This window comes from Neltuma alba, unplaced genomic scaffold (genome assembly GCF_004799145.2).
Source record: "Neltuma alba isolate B1F8T4 unplaced genomic scaffold, ASM479914v2 tig00010685_pilon, whole genome shotgun sequence".
NCBI lineage: Eukaryota > Viridiplantae > Streptophyta > Magnoliopsida > Fabales > Fabaceae > Neltuma > Neltuma alba.
In genome coordinates this window covers 136806-149478 of record NW_021635525.1, presented here as the reverse complement: position 1 = coordinate 149478, position 12673 = coordinate 136806, and the positions used below count along the sequence as shown (strand labels likewise).

The window sequence follows — 12673 nt, the reverse complement described above, 5'->3', positions numbered from 1 at the left end:
GAGGTTTTAAAGTGAGTAAATTCTTAGTTTTAGGGTGTGGAGTTTATATCCTCTCCCCCCCCCCCCAAAAAAAAAAAAAAAGGAACACTAAACGCCCAAACCAACCACAAGATTACCAAGAAAAGATCTATACCTGGAAGTGTCAGAATGGATCCAATGAGACGCAGTAGAAGCATGCTTGGTTAGACTAACATGGACTTTGTGATTGTCCAAGTTGATAACGAAAAACCGATAGTTTGATCTAAAGATTTAACTTCACGAATATAAGGACCCATAACCAAAGAGGTCTGACACCCGCAGAAATCTTGATCCACAAAACACTAAAAGAAATAGATTATTTAACATCTCAAAGAAAAGATATAACCAGACGTTTTTTATCAGAGGAGACCAAACATTAGCCACTGTTGCTCCTTTTATTGGTCTTAAAATTGCTGAAATTAATCAGAAGGATAAGAAAGCAGGATTTGATTTGATTTATAGAAACCCACGTAAAGGTAACTCTTGGCTCTAACTTGAGCATCCTCAGGTTAGAGTTTTCAGTTTGAGAGCATTTAAGTCCTGAAGTACCTTTCATTGATTGGTTCAAGAAACGCGCAAGTATTCAGTTGCCGGAGTGATTTCTAGCGTCCTACACGCCACCCCCTTAGAACACTGTTTTGAAAAGGCTGTGAGATCACTTGGTTTGTAAATCAAATTGCATGCGAGAGATCTGTCTCTAAATGGCTTTCAATCACGCAAGATTGCGTAGATTCAGCTTCACTTGCCTCACACCTCACCTTAGACAGAGAACAGGAGCTTTGCCAATAGGTCATCACTGCGAAAATCTTCTCAACATTCGCACTTCCATATGTACTTATAGGAGACCGAGGCCGCACCTGCGATAGAAGGGGAAAAGGCCAAATCTGGCGAGAAGCTTCAACTATTTCGAGAGAGGGAGATAGAGATGGACTTGCAGCGACCTAACAAGGTAATCAAAAGGCGAATTTGTGACAAGAGATACCCGTATCTTCTACTTCGGACTTTCTTCCCATGGATCAATAAAAATAGTTAAAGAATATTAAATTTATTATAAAATTTAAGTAATTTTTAATATTATTCTCATTAACTACACTAAATTCTAATATCATATTATTTTCTATCATCTCACCACCCTTTAAATATAAAAATATATGAAAAAAATATTTGATATTGTGAACCAATTTCCACCATCCGCATGATCTGAATAGTTCAGTTTTAATGTGAAAATTTTCGTTTGATGAGGAAAACAAGTATTAAACACAAGAAACGAGATAGAACATATCAATTATTGGGCAAGAGATTTTACTCGTAATAGGCATTTAAACCTTCATCAATCTGGTTCTTATCCAACACAAGATTACATATAATTTATAAACAATAAATAATTCAACTCATTTCAGTCTCCAAATAGGCAAAAGTGTCTTCCCCTTGTTGGTTCAAAGGTCCCACTCTAGTCCATAATAGCATCCTCAACCTCACAAGGTAGTGACAGTAAAGGGTAGGCAAGAGAACCAAGATGAGAAATGAAAAGCCAAAAAGAAGTGAAGAACAGAATCACATTACGTGGTTGATGTTGCCATGTTGCGGCTAAGGGCAAGGGGATAAATGGCCTCTTTGACAAAATATCTATTCACATCATCTTGCTGGTTAGGAGTGGACTAAAATGGCAGCTCCATTTCTCTTGTTAAGAGGGGTATAAGGGTTTAAGGTTATAAGCGGAATCAGACCCACAATTTCTTACTTATGAGGGAGCTTTTAAGCCATTAGACTACAAGACCATTGGCCTAAAATGAAAACGATGCATGAAGAGGGAAACACCGTTTACCAGCCAAGGCAAAACGGTGCAAGCCATCAATCCAGCATCCAGTCCAGATGGGGATGAAAACACGTACAGATTCTCTCGTGCAGGAGAGAGAGAGTGAAAGGAGAGATGGGGTGAGATTCACCAAACAAATTTTGCTAGGCTCACTTATATGAGAAGTACTAAGTACTAGTCCTTTTTGAAGGGCATTCAGGACCGAAAGGCACAGGATACTTTCAAGCTCTAATGAAAGCTATTATTAATTTATTAGATTAGACGATTTGATCAAATATTGAAGTTCTATTGAGAATACAGAATAAAAATGAATAAAGAAAAATATAGAATAAATTGAACTCAATTTGTAACAGACGTTGAAAAGCCAAAAAGGAAATATATTCACAACACATTCATCATGCAGCCTAGAATTAAATCACTGAAGTCAAAGCATCTTATGCAACTTACAGAATCTAGTACATCACAATATCAGATCTTGAGTGAATCTCCAGCGACTTACCATCAACGCTCAGAAAATACGTAAGCACTACAGCTATGAGGAAGAATCCAGAACTTTCAGTGTTGCCTTGGCTGAATCAAGTTCTTCTACATCCCAGCAATAGTTTGGAGAGAAAATATTATCAGGACTTCTTTTTTGGCAACTTAAAAGCATTTGGCTTTATTTAAGGAAAGAACAAAGTCAAATGGTAATGATTTCTTACTCTGCTCCATTGCTGTTGCTTTTTGGATAGTTGTCCGGAAAAATAAGTTCCCATTTCTCTGATAGACAGCCTACATTAGGAAAAATGAAATCCTAAAGTTCTTTGTGTGTCTTCTCAAGCCTAGCCAGTTACAAGGAAGTGCATGTTTCCCTGACACAAGGGAGAGAAAGAACAAGAAGTAGAAGAGAAAGTAATAACTAAAAAGAAAGAGGTTGTATAACAGAACAATATTATTATTCATAGCAGGTAGGAAGTGACCAACAGACAAACAGATCAAAACAAAGTGACCAGCCGTCTTTATGATACGGGAACTAAATTGACAAGATTACAGGTTATCATTTCGACCATGGTTATCTATATTATATAGCTTGTCATCATCTTGTCCTGGTTAAAATAGGTTATTTTTACTAAGCAATAGGGCTTCAATGATAAGTGCTACAATGTTCAACCTTCTTAAACACATACCCACAGGACATCCATCATTTCTCCACCATCACATGAAGAACACTCAAATCTAGGACAAAGGGGGGTGGGGGGCGGGGGGGAACAATACTTGAAAACTGAGACATGGCATAAAGAAAATTAGTTTTCTTTTCCACCTAGACATGTTTTCCCCATATACTTCAGGGAATTTGAGGAATAAGTCACATTGTTCATGGATTATACTTCTTTGGTTCCCAATACAGGTTCATTTTAACAACGGCGTACAAACAAAAACTGATAGTTGAATGGATGTCAAATAACTAAAGACATCAAATATTTGTAAAACTTTCCAAATCTACCGTCAAGACTATATCAATTATTATGAATTACTCCTCCGGTCCTAAATATAAGACCCTTATACACACTTGTACAAGGGTCTTATATTTAGAATCAAAGGAGTAATTGCTTATAATATTTAATTGGAAAAAAGGAAAAATAGGAAAAGGTGTATAAGGGTCTTATATTTAGGATCAGAGAAGTAATTACTTATAATATTTAATTGGAAAAAAGGGAAAATAGGAACAAGGTATTAAATACTCTAAATATTATCAAAGCGAATTTATATTTTGGACCAAGTAATGCAGGGAGAATAGGACATATATCGTGGGCCGGAGGGTTATATGACAACATAGGAAATTCAGGGCAATAAGAAAGTTTCACAGTTCTCACCATACCCGTAAATATCGTCACTGGGTTAGCTATATCAAGGCATGGCAAGATCCCTTGCATTAATAATAGGCAGAGGCAAGAATATAGTGGTGATCTCAATTCAAACTCATAAAATCCAGAAGATATTAAATTGGGAATAAATTAGATACCTCTATTTAAGTTGTTTGCAGTCATTTTCTCTAAAGTGAAAATTTCTGTTTGCAACTCAGTGCCCCATGATTAAACCAACAAAAAGAATCATACACAAATTATGTGTAACTGAAAGGAAAAATTGTAAAATTTAACATCCCATTAACTGTCCAAATAGGGCTTACAAGTTAATTCTCCCAAACTTTCCATTCAGCTTACAAATTGATTGAACAGCCAGTTCTTACATTGGACTCGTAAGTATCAAAACTGTAAAAGTTAACTCTTCCAAACTTTACCGAGGCCTAACAGCCTAATGCTTGTAAATTTCGTTGGCTAAATCAACTAAATTCCCTGCTTTGGAGCAAAGATTTAGGAGACGAGTAACGGGAATTGAACGAAGAAAAAAGCAGCAAAAAAGGAGATACCCTAGAAGATGGAAGATGGTTGAGCTCATCTATGGCGATTTCGTGAGTCTTCAGTTCCTTCAAAAGACCGACTTTGGGATCAGCAGCTGCACTTGTCTTGTTGGTTAGGCCCAGGGACGAAGACGCTTCGAATGCCATTTTCACCGAGTGATGCAAGAGTGCGACTACTGGCACGGGACACCAAAGGTTTTATTCAACCTATAGATTGATGGATGATGTTGGTGGGTGTGTCACCCGCGGTTGTAATATTTTCCTCCTTTTTATCTAAATATTTACTAGTAAATATTTTTTTTTTGGTAAAAATAACAAAAAATACTCGTTGAATCTCAGAATTTTAAAATAAAAAATAAGTTATTTTGATAAATTTTGATATTAGAAGTAGTTAAAACTATTATAAGAATACTCAGCATCACCTATTTATCTTTTTAAAATTTAACTATTATTTTTTTTTGAAAACTTGTTTTAGGCAATAACTTTATTAAACTATTTTACAAAAATAAAAGCAGAAACACACAACTCTTATATTTCTGAACTTTTATTTTTCATCTTTTAAATAGTGAGTTTGCTTTTCTCTGGAGTCTTCTAATCTATATTGATGCATGCAATGACCAAAATGAAATATGTTCTATAAGATTTTAAGGAAAAAAACCCAACAAAATTCAATAACCATCTCCCACTAATTTTTAATCGTTTCTTTTAATCAATTTACAGAATTAATTTTATAAATCAACCGAACAAAATTCAATAACTAGTTTCCAATCAATTTTATAATAAACAAAAGATTAGACAAGGAAAATTTTAGCTGTCACCATATCAAACGATAATCTGGAAATTGTTGGATATTACCCTCGTTTCAAATATGTGAGGTATTTTATTAAATTCTAAAAATAATTAATATTCTTTATATAAATTATTATTAGTATTTTGTAAAATGCCTCACACTTAGGTTCCTTGTAAGCTCTTAATTAACTTGTAATCGTCATGAAACCTTTTTGCCGAATTTTTTTTTTTTTAAAGAATTTAGTATAATTTTTCCTAATATTTTTGCACTATTCATTCCCAATGGATCATACAACAATGGTTTCTTGGAATACATTACTTGGCCCAAAAATAACGAATTGAGAAAACTTTATTAGAGGGCCTTAACCCCTTGCGCAAAAGAAAGCCCATTAAACGCAAAGGAAAGCCCATTAAATAAAATATTTGTATCAAATTTCTTATATTTATTATGTCAAATTTTTTATAGTTATATGTCTTATTTTTTATATGAAATTATTGTTTGATGATAATATTTAAAAAATAGGAAACATGATCATATATGATTAAAAAAACTGATATAATGAATATAAAAAACTTGAATTGAGTATTGTCCTAAATGACTCTCTGCTGGCAACGCTGAAGTATGGGTTAGTGTAGGAAATATTCCGGGGGGTAGCCAACACAAAAGCCATAAGGAACAATTAATGGAAGAGAACCTACTGCATAAAGCTTTGCTTATATAGAAGATCAAGATTTTGTTTTCAATTCTACTGATACGAGAGGAACAGCTTATGGTGAACGTAATTGTCAGCTTCAATTTTTCAAGAGAAAAAGAAGAAAATAGAAGTACATTCTTAGGCATAGAAGTTAAAAAAGATGGCCAAAGAATTGATGAAGAATGGTACGATCATTCAAGCAGATGGCATCACACATATATTCCAGGTGGGAGCAAAATTTTTAGCACAGACAAATTTGATTTCATATTCGCATAAGTCTTGAGACTACTGGAAAATGACTGAATGAGCAACTCATGGTTTAGCTACTGTTCTAAAGCCAAAACCAGATTCTATTGAAAAGACCTTTCTGGTTGCAAACTCTACCTCTCATCTTGAGGACAAGGTGTAGCTTTTAGGGGAGGGTAATGGTAGAACCATCTTAGCTAGCCATACCTAGCAAAAGAAGCATAGGAAGATGCAAGCAAAAGGAAAAGCACACTTTCCAGGGGTCAAGTAGTATACTTTAAGACTTCCACCACTTTAGAGAAAGAAGCTAAAAGTTAGAATGGCTCTAGAGGTGCTTTAGACCAATCTTTTGTCAAAGGATCTTTTGGGGACTGTGTTGGTTACTTTCTGGCTTATATTAGCCTTTAGTTTCTTTGAATGGGGAGGACTTGTTTTGCATTCAAGTGGGGTATGGAGAGGACTGGCCTCTTAAAAGCCAGGTTAAGGATAGAAACAGAGAGTATTTCTTCATCATACTTATATGTATTTCAGTATGTTAGTGAGTTGAGTGTTCTTATGTGTGAGTTGAACAAGTGATATCTTGTATTGTAACAAGTGGTTGTTTGGCGTCAATATTAGTTTCAACTCTATTTTCCTATTGTTCTACCTTACTTCCTATCATTTGTTATCAAAGCTTTTGATATATTTAACTGGGCTGGTTCTCCCACCTTAACAACTAGCTTTTGGGGTAGGATTCCCCATCCTACTTAGGTATATATCCATTAATTGGCATCAAAGCCAAATTGTTAATAGCTCCGAAGAAGGCTACTCATGGAGGGTTCTAACTGGCAGGTTATAGAGTAAAGTGTCATGAAGTGCAGCTGTCGAGATGTCCGCTTTCCATCAGGACCAATTGATAATGGGGTATTCAAGTGGGTTGATTCCCCAACTTCAACAGCTAGTTTTTAGGCTAGGGTTCCTCATCCCACTTAGATACCCATCAATTAGTATCAGAGCCAAGCTATTGACGACTCAGGAGATGGCTACCCATGGAGGGTTCTAATTGGTACGATGCCTAATGAAATGCCATGGGGTGTAGCCATTAAGACCTCAACTATCCATAGGGGCTAAATGATAGAGACTTGGTAGTATGAGATCCTAAGTCCCACATTGAGTATAATGGGATGCTTAATAGAGTATTTATAACTTTTGGTATACGGTTTCCCTTCATACTTAAGTACCTGTTAGATTTCTAATTCTTTTTTTTTTTTTTTCAAATCTGTATCTAGTTAAGAATAATAATTCAATCTTTTAGCCCTTTAATGTCATTCACCCTATAAGATATGGGATAAGTTGCTAATTGTTACAAATAAAACCCACTACCTTCAGTCCTAAATATCCTAAATATAAGAAATAAACATATCAATCCACTTTGTCTCATAAATTTATATTTTCTTCTTTAAAATATCCTTATTGATTATTCATGGTAAATGAGTTTTTATCAATGACATTTGACGTTGAAGATTTCCGAGCATTGCACTTAGAAAGGTTCTTCTCCGTCCATCATCCTACTTCAAAGTTTCATTAGCTCGCCTATAGCAAAGTTGAATTGTGGTATCCTTGGCTAATTGAACTCCCCAGAAGAGAATAAAACGGCCGGAGGCATACCCGCACATGACTAAAAAAGTTATTTTAAAAAAACCGACATACATTTATTATAAATAATTAAATAACTTAACTAATTTGAATCCTACCTTACACCCATATCATAAAGATCAAATATCTTTTTGGATTGCACTCCAAAATTCAATCAAAGATTAATTTATCCAATAAAAATAAAACCAAGTAGATCAAATAGTCACAAATACAACATGAATTATGATTCACACGCTTATAGATCAAGCAAACAATGAAGAAATTTTGAAGACTGTAAAATATAAATTTTCCCATACCCGTAAATTAGGGGAGCAGGGAATGTAGGTCAACGAAAAATCACATGGCTATCTTTACATTTGCCTAAAACAGGGATCTTCTGAAACCATGCACTAACAATACTTAATTTGAATAATAATCATTCCGAAATTAAAGCTATAATTCAAACAGGAATCTATGTTTTTTTTTCCATAAATTTAAAATAGTTTTTCATAAAGGTTGAATGTCTTCAAACTAAAATGTATAGAAGTTTAAAAATTATAAAATTATATAAATTTGACAAAATAAATAAAAAGTTAATATAATCTTTGATCCTTGAATTTTGCTTTCATTTTGGTTTTAATCTCTCAAGTTTTAAATCATAAGTTCTAATCCCTCTAGGGGCAAAATGGTTCAAGTTTTATTGGATTATGGGGACCAATAAGAAATTTGAAAGATTAAAACCTATGATTTAAAACTTAAGAGACCAAAATCAAAATGAGAACAAATTTGAAGGGCTAAAATTTATATTAACCCATAAATAAAATATATGTAACTTGTTTATTTTTCTTTCAATGTCTTTAACTTGCAGAAAACGAAGTACGTCTGAGAACATATGAGCGCAGCCAATGTAGTAAAGCATTGGGATTATACATAAATATATATATATATATAGAGAGAGAGAGAGAGAGAGAGAGAGAGAGAAAGTTTAGTCTAGAAATATATGAAACATAAATTTCGCAATCATTAAAGTTAAATTTACATTCATTGGTATTATAAAACATGCCTATAAATAAATTTTTGTATGGTTTTTCTTTTAAAAATTCATTCTTTCAATTTAACTTATTAGCTTCTCATTATTTTTATAATTATAAATAACATCACAATTACATATTGCGTTTAATAAAATAAAATATATAAAGAGGCTTATATTTTCCAAGAAGAAAACATTCACATTAGTGCATACCTGATATGATTATTTCCTTTTAATTGATCAATTTAGCTTGCACAAGGGAAATGTGGTTTTTGGTATAATCTATTTGCATTTGGCCTTTGATCGAATTGCCTCTTCTTTCTTCACCAATATGCATTTGAGTATTTTCCAAAGGTGCAGCTCCAGAATCGACACGTCTTAAATAAGATGTCTGTCCACAAGAAGGAACAGACATGTCAAAGGGATTTTTTTTTTTTTTAACACACTCACGTGCAATATTTACAACAGAATGTACTTCCTTTTCTCTACTTAATTCTTCTTGTGCTAATTTTTCACCTTATGCAGAGTCACAAAGAGAATCTTTCCCAAGCTCTTAGCCTATTGTGTGAGACAAGATATCATCACGAACAGAAGATAAATAAAAAAAAAGTACGATAATAATGTGGGGGAAGTGAGCTATCAACAAACAATGATTCAATACTACACACATCATCATTATTGTACCTGTCCCAAATGCCAACGAATGTTCCTCATAGGAAGACTGGAAAAATGACTTACTCTTTGAACAGTTTCCTCATCTTCTTTTGAACTTCAGCGACATCCATGGGATCCATGGCCTAAACAATGAGTGTTATTGTACTTAGAGAAGCATTTCTCGTAGAGAAACATTTAGTAGCATCTAATACATGTTATACTACATCTAGTCCTTAATATAAGACATATTTAACTAATTTGAAAAGATTAATAAAGTTAATAATTTAATTTAAAATATTTATATTTATTATTTTTATCCAAACTAATTTGCTTCTCTTACAATTGACATATAATCTAATGATACACATGAGTATTTTAGAGAGATCATGTTACATATATTATAATTAAATAATTTAATAACTTTCTAATTTTCTTAAATTAATTAACTATGTCTTAAATTAAGGATTGGAAGTAGTATATCTAACATGGATATGGATAACAGAACACTTGCAACTTACAAAGTGAACAAAATTTAGACAAAAATATTAAAAAATTTCAAAGAAGAGTTAGTTTTCTAGCGTGAGCTTTGGTTTCCATTGGGAATTGGGAATTGTGTTTACAACAGGTTCTAGACAATGTTTCCCTACAAATGAATGTTATTGTACTTGGAGAAGCATCTGTTTTGGTCGTAGAACCTAATTTGTATCTCCAACAACATAGATATAGATAACAGAACAATTAATATTTAGGCAAAAATACTATAAGTTTCACAAGGAAGCACCAACTCTCATGTTGATGTCCATTGTGCATCGCATTTACAACGTGTTCTAGACTGTATTTCCCTTGAAATTAAATAACAACATTTTTACAGAGCAAATAGAGACTTACTAAATGGATCTAATCCAGAATGCCAGAGTTTCGGCCAAGACAAAGGACAATAGTTCGAATAATAGGTAGTACACCTGCAAGTAAGATAATCATTGTTCATAAAGAAAAATTGCCTCTGGAGATTACAAGTTTCAGATATTGGATCATGGCAATACAACTTTCCTCGGTATACAAGCATTAATACTTGCATAACAGGATCACTGACATTGCTTTCACTATTACCATGTTTTTAATAGCAATACTACCACAAATCAAGAAAAATGACCGGGACATATGAAACAGTATCTTGCATCTCTTGCTTTTATAATTACACAAAAGTAAAAGCATAAAAAAAATATAATTATACAATCATGGAAAAGAATAGAGTAAAATGAAATTCAGAAGTCAAAAGAATAGCTGAAGATTCTAATTGATCTCCTTTATTATCAATCACAGAATTCATTCCCAATTAATAGTGCTTTTTATGCCAAGCTAGAAATCCCCAGATCATTTCAAAGAGAGTCTTTAAATGATATATGTTGAGTAAGGGCATATTTTAGTTCTTTAAGAAGTAAAATAGTCCAAATTTTTATTGAATTATAAGGATAAATGTTTTAAATGGTTAGGTTTCTTGTTAACTTAGAGTATTAAATCTTTGAGAAAACATTAAAAAATTAAAAAATAAACTATTTTTTACAAATAAGATATCAAAATGTCACTCATTTTATATAAATCTAATTATAAAAAGAAGCTTAAAAAAACATTTGGAACGAATGCCAAAATTAAGGGCAAGTGGAGGCCCAGTTAACAAGGGATAGCTGACACCCCCCGACTTTTGAGTAAGCAGTCTTGTTCTTTGTGCAAATTGAGCTCTTCCTCTCCCTCTTCTCTGTAAAATCTCTTCCTCTAGGCTGCAATTATTTGTACCTATTTGAAAAGCTTTCTTTGCTGATTGTAAACTCAAAACATTGGAGAAAAATGACTGATTGTTGGCCGAAATTCAAGGAGATAGGACCATTTCTTTATTAGCTCTTAGTGTCTTTGAACGTATAAACAATTAACTTGAACTGGGTGATTGGTAATGGTCTAGGAGAAAAACAAAACGAACTTGTGCATTTGTGTCTAATAAATGGGTCATGCAGTGCACATTCACTGCTTGTTAAAATGCCTCGAGAAGAGAACATATAGCATGCTTCTAGAAGAGAATGTATAGGTAATTGTCATAATTTTGGTTAAACATCATTTTACAACAGTTGGATTTAGAGATTATAAATTGAAGATAAGGATATTAGAGTGGGTTACAGAAGAAAAGAAGAAGAAGAAATTTAATGCTAATACTCAGTTTTGGATTTCTGGCTTATGAACCACATTTAAATTGGTGAGTATGACATCAACATAGGATGCATCTGGGTTTTTGTATTGTGGATGGCCATACAGAAGTATGATAGCCCTTATATTATGTTCAGATGTCTCTGGGTGTAGCTTGAAGGTCCAGATATAAAGGATTGTAAATGGTGATAAAGTAATTTGATTGTATTGTCTCGATATTATTTGTTGGATTCATAGATTTGTTTGAACTGTTGAAGATTGTACGATCATCTTACATGATTTTATGAGTATATGAAATGATTGTTGGGCAATATTAAGATTGGTTTAAGTTTTAAATGTGCTCAAAAGTCTAGACAAAAAGAGTTACGATAAAAGTTAAAAATTGATCTTTCTAATTGAAAACATTAGTTAAACAGGAAGTATAAAGTCTTTCACAAGATCCATTTTTCATAATGAACAAGAGCAATATTTTCTTAAATTGAAACGAATGGTTTCTTATAATTTTTTGAAAATATTTATCACAGTTATTTGTAGTCAAGCTATGCCTGTTATTCATAGCATTCAAGCTACGCCTATTATTCATAGCCTATGAGTTGCGCCTACTGCACTCGTTATGATTCATTGCTGTCGAGTTGGACTTGTTTTTCGTTTTGTGTTTGTTCCTTTGCCGAAAAAGTACGTTTAGGAAAAAAATGTTTTCATAATTGTTTCATATCATTGAAAAGAAATTCTTTTATTAAAGTTTCGTTTATGGTTATTTTCTTTAGTATTTATTTTTGTCAAAAATACAGGCATTGTTATGATAAGTTTATAAATATGTTTTATAAATATATTCAATGATGATAATTATCTATTTGCTGCTGTGGAATATATCAACCAGTATGTATTACACACATTTATTTCAGGTACTTTATAGATATTGATCATTGAAATATGATTCTCATCGCAAGATGATTCAAAATTTATTCACAAATTCTTAAATTATTTCAGTAATAAATTGTGACATCTCTATTGTAGAGAGAATCACTCCGTTATTAGAATGTGGTATTAATTGTTATGGTAAAGTTAATTTTATGATAAATTTGATTTATTCTTTTTGTTATAAAGAAACTTGCTTCACAAAATTGGACACAAGACGTTATATATAGAGAGAGAGAGGGAGGGAGGGAGGAGTGGGAGGTCTTAAATCATGGTTTTAAAAAAAAAAAGAATGGCTG

General features: G+C 32.8%; 1 long non-coding RNA gene across 1 annotated transcript; it reads right to left on the bottom strand.

Annotated features, from left to right (window-relative positions):
* Window positions 1-2388: 2388 nt before the first annotated feature.
* LOC114758318 (uncharacterized) lies at window positions 2389-4275 on the bottom strand. The gene is made up of 3 exons (XR_003741777.1): window positions 4242-4275; window positions 2536-2685; window positions 2389-2419 (listed from the first exon to the last, which is right to left on the bottom strand). It is a non-coding gene; the product is annotated as an uncharacterized LOC114758318 (long non-coding RNA).
* Between the last annotated feature and the right edge of the window lie 8398 nt (window positions 4276-12673).